At 42.9% G+C, this 4,782-nt stretch overlaps 1 pseudogene; it reads right to left on the bottom strand.

Moving 5' to 3' along the window:
- On the bottom strand, window positions 1–968 carry LOC122328109 (annotated as a pseudogene).
- Between the last annotated feature and the right edge of the window lie 3,814 nt (window positions 969–4,782).

Raw genomic sequence — 4,782 nt, 5'->3', positions numbered from 1 at the left:
CTAGAATCTCCTCATAGTCATCCCTCGAGAGACGTCATCCGCAGGGTTAGATGCAGAATCAATGTGTCTCCACTGGCATGAATCTGATCGTTCATGTATTTTTGATATACGGTTGGCGACAAATGTCTGGAAACGACAATGCTTGTTGTTGATGTACTGGAGTCACGATAGTACTGTCTGTCCAAAAGAAAGTCCTTTCAATTGGAATCTCTAAGTGTCGCTTGATATGCTGATCCAGCTCTGTAGCAACAACAGCTGCTAGCAGTTCCAGTCGTGGTATGCTAACTGGCTTGATTGGAGCAAGTCTGGCCTTTGACATTACCAGCCTGCAGGTGTCACCAATCTTGATGTATGAAACAGCACCGTAAGCCAGTTCTGAAGCATCGGAAAAGTGATGGAGCTGAGTCGGTAACAAACAACTAATAGATGTTGGTTTAAGACATCTTGGAATTGTCAGTCCTGCCAACAGAGGCAAGTCATTCAACCATCGGGCGCCATTGTGCTGCTATGTCCACTGGTAACTCTTCGTCCCAGTCGACTTTCATCACGGCACAATTCTTGAAAGATTGCTTTAGCTTTGAGCACGAAAGGGCTTGCAAATCCTAAAGGATCATAAATGGAACTGGTAGTGCTCAATACTCCCCTCTTTGTTACTGGCTTGTCTACTGTCTTGACATCGAATGTGAAACAATCTCTTTCTACATCCCAAAGGACGCCCAGTGTTCGTTCGAGTGGCAAATCCTCTTGGTCAAGGTTAACCTCATGTAACGATTTTGCCCAGTCATCAGTTGGTATTGATTTCATCACTTCCTTAGAATTGCTTAACCACTTGGTTAATCTAAACCCTCCACAGGTGAGCAGTTCCCTGAGTTCAGAAGCGAGTTTAATGGCAGCCTCCTCTGTTGGTACTGACTTAAGACAATCGTCAACGTAGAAATTTCGCTTCACTGTTTCCACTGCGTCATCAGAGAAGTTTCATGATTGTCTTCAGCCACTCGTTGTAAGGCAAAATTGGCAGCACTAGGACTCCAGACACCTCCAAACAGGTGAGCCTTCATACGATAATGCTTAGGTGGTTTGTTCGGGTCGTTATCATCCCACCATAGGAAACGAAGAACATCCCTTTCATCAGACGGCACCCGGACTTGATAGAACATGCTCTCGATATCTGCATTTAAAGCAATGGGTTCCTGTCTAAACTTGAGAAGGACTCCTAGCAGCTTATTGGCAAGGTCTGGGCCTTGATGGATGTGGTCATTTAATGAAGTACCTTGGTACCGTGCTGCACAATCAAAGACAATACGAACCTTCTCTGGCTTGCGTGGATGCAGAACTGGATGATCGGGCAGGTACCACACGCAGCCATCTTCTCTTATAATGTCTCTGACTTCTTCTGCGTATTCTTTCTGCAAAGAGTCTCTAATACCCTCTGTATACATGTGAAGCAAAGTTGGGTCCTTCTTTAGCCTCTTTCCTAGAAGATCTAATCGATGCTTGGCCATTGTGTAGTTATTGGGTAGTTGTGGTGGACGTTCTTTGAATGGGATTGGAAGTGTGTAATGACCTTCCTCTTTGACTGCTTGTTTGTTCCATAGGGCCACAACTTGTTCGTCAACTACTGACAGCGAGTCATTGTTCACATGCACTGGGTCATCCAACTTCCAAAATCTTTCAACAGCTTGTTGTAGAGAATGGTCAGCTCGAATGAAGTTGGCAGAAACAGGCGTGAGAGCCATCTGCTACTGGTCCATGGAGTGTCCATCCCAGGCCAGTCAGAATTGCGTATGGTTCGCCAGACTCACCACAGCATGTGTCACGGGGTTTAAGTATGTCTGGTTGGTCTAGACCTATTAGCAAGTGAACCTCATTAGCTAGATCAGCATCGGGTAAACTGATTTCATCCGCAATTTCCATGAGATGTGACCACTGAAACACTTCCTGCTGTGTGACTAGGCTGTCCAGACTTATGTTCAGGTTGTCCCGACAGAGCACTCCTTTCATTAGGAAAGAGTTTCTTTGTTGAGCATCTTCAACTTGTAGATCAACTGCTAAGGTAACTACGTTGAGGTTTTTGGTCTCCATAGTGTTCAGTTTAACGTTCATTTTGCGTGATTCCAATTTAAGAGCATGAACAAGCTTCTTAGATGCAAAGGTCCCATTGGAGCCACTATCAAGCAAAGCAAAGACATTCATAGAGAATTGCTTGTGTCTGTCTGAAACCACAACAGGCAGGATAGGAAGTGCAATCTTCTTTTGACTGACGTCAATGCATTTTCTGGTGGCATGCGTTTGAATGGCTTGTGGCGGGTCAACAACTGGCTCATCTTCGGTGGCTTGGTTAGTAGATTGGTCTTTGTCATTGTTAGAAGCTACAATGGCAGAATGTAGCCAGCTGTTGTGCCTTTTCCCACATCCAGGCACCTTGCATGCCCAGCTGCGAGAACAGACTGCAGCGCGCGGTGACCCTTCATAAAGCAGTTTTGGCAAAGTTGCTTTACGTTGAACAAAGGCCAAACGCTCTTGAACAGATAAAGCTCTAAAGGCTTGACACTGATTCAGAAAGTGTACTTCAGTACACTTTGGACATTTAAATCGTGAAATAGTCTTTGTTGTGGGCGATGTGATGGATTCATCCGTCGTAACTGACATTATTCTTGCGAATGTTTGTCTTTTCTTATTGAAGCTTGACTTGATATTTGATTTGAAACTCACGGAGAATTTCAATTGCAGGCATAAGGAGATTCCCAAAGATAGGATCAGCTCTCTTAGCAGCTTCTGATTCAACAAGACAGACTATATCGTTTAACTTTGGTAAACGTCCCGATTTGATAATCTCATAATTTATTGTGAGCCATCTTTTCTTTATGTCTTCAGGCAGCTTTTCCACAATTTGTAGCAGAGTCGTCCACCATTTAGCTCATCCTCACAATTCATTGCTTTAAGAGTGTCACGACAGCTACACAGAATGTCCGCAAAGCTTTGCAACTGCTTGTTGTCTTTAATGTCTTTGTGATTGAGCACCTTGTCGACCCATGCTTGCGATGTTGCGTATGGATGGCCAAAACGCCTTTTCAGAATAGTCATGGCTTCTGCATAGCCCAGGCTAGAGTCAGGGTTGTACAAGCAATGTGAGATAGCTTCTCTGGCTTGGCCGACAGTGTACTGATGCAGGCGAGTGAGCTTTTCTTGATCTGGCACGGTCTCTTTCTCAATCACTGAGGAGAATAATCTGATGAACTGCCAGTACTTTAAGGGTTCTCCATCAAACTTGATGATGTCAACAGGTGGCAGATGCATGGAATCAATGTGTGACTGATATTGTTGCCTTGTCAGTTCTAGTAGTTGACATAAAGAATTGTCGTTTCCTGCTGAGAGTGATGAACGAAAATTTAAGGATGGATTACCTGAGACAGGAGTTGAAAAGCCTCTATTTATTGTCGTTAACTCAGCCTTTCGTCGATTTTCCTCCATCTCAGTGTCTTTGAGCTTCAGTAAGCCTTTTAGTCCATCCATTTCAAATTCCGCTTGCTGAAGTTGTAGTTTAAACTCTGTACGCAGACGTTCTTCCTGTTGAGCTAGAAGCACAGAAAACTCTTTATTCTCTTTCTGTCTTAGATTCTGTAGCTCTTGAAACTGGGTAGATACTTGTTCTATAGTAGGCATTTGCAATTTAGCAGCTTCCTCAAGCATTGGATGTCCCTCTTGGAAGTTTGGTGCATCAGAAGATTCCATTGATGACTTAAAATCTTCAAGCCAGCTTAAGACTGTGTGCTGTAAATCTTGCACTTCACGCAGAACTGATGTTAAATAGCCCTTAGAAGCATCAAGGTCATCCTCATCTTCTAACGTTTTGTGGTACATGTCATGGACCTCATGAAACCGCATAACAGCCTCATCCAAGGCAGCAAGCTTCATTTCTACATCTTTTGGCTGATTACAGCTCATAAGCGGTAGTAATCTGTGTCATTAAGCGTGTCACAGCAGCCTTTGCACCACCACGTTGGCGTTTGAGACCCCTTTGTTGCTGATCTGGGATAGAACTTTCTTCTGTCTCTTGATCCATGTTGTTATTACTTTTATTTCTTCCTCGTGTTTGACTTTAATGTTACCCACGAAATGATAACATTAAGTTGGAACTTGGTTTTGATTTTATTCCACTAGTGCAGAACTCACACTGTACACATTCTTTTGCGATTGTTGTTTTTAGTATTGTCATATGCATACATGCACACGTGTGCGTATACGTCGTGCGGTCAAACTGTAAACACAAAAACACATTTATACTTAGTAATATAATCACATAAACAGCATACGTTTACACAAAGGAAAAATAAACATAATATATTAACATTTACGCACTATGGCGGCAATCGCTATAATCGCCAAAAATAGCGATCTACGTAACATTATATTAAACATCGTATTTCTTAACAACGAAAACATTCTCACCACGCTGGGAATAAGTAGGTTAAGTAGGTAATCAAACACTTGTAAATCGTCAAAAGTCCAACACGCTAGAACCAAACAACATGGTCTTTTTTTTTTTTTTCTTTCCCCTCCTCACAACGTTCCCCTGAGTCCACTGAAACGACGTTCTTAAAGGGCAGCAGCCTACAATTAGTAACTTACCCAACAATGGGGCGAGAACCTTGAGCAAGGGCACAAATTCTGAGTGTGGAACACCATACTTTGCTACATGTCACTTTCAGTTTTATAATCTCTGAGTTTTTAAGCTCTTTGCGATGAGTGGTAAAATATGACTACTTTGGGTATTGGGAGGTT

The sequence above is a fragment of the Puntigrus tetrazona genome, chromosome 22, assembly GCF_018831695.1.
Source record: "Puntigrus tetrazona isolate hp1 chromosome 22, ASM1883169v1, whole genome shotgun sequence".
NCBI classification, from domain to species: domain Eukaryota; kingdom Metazoa; phylum Chordata; class Actinopteri; order Cypriniformes; family Cyprinidae; genus Puntigrus; species Puntigrus tetrazona.
This window is presented reverse-complemented; position numbering and strand designations above follow the sequence as displayed.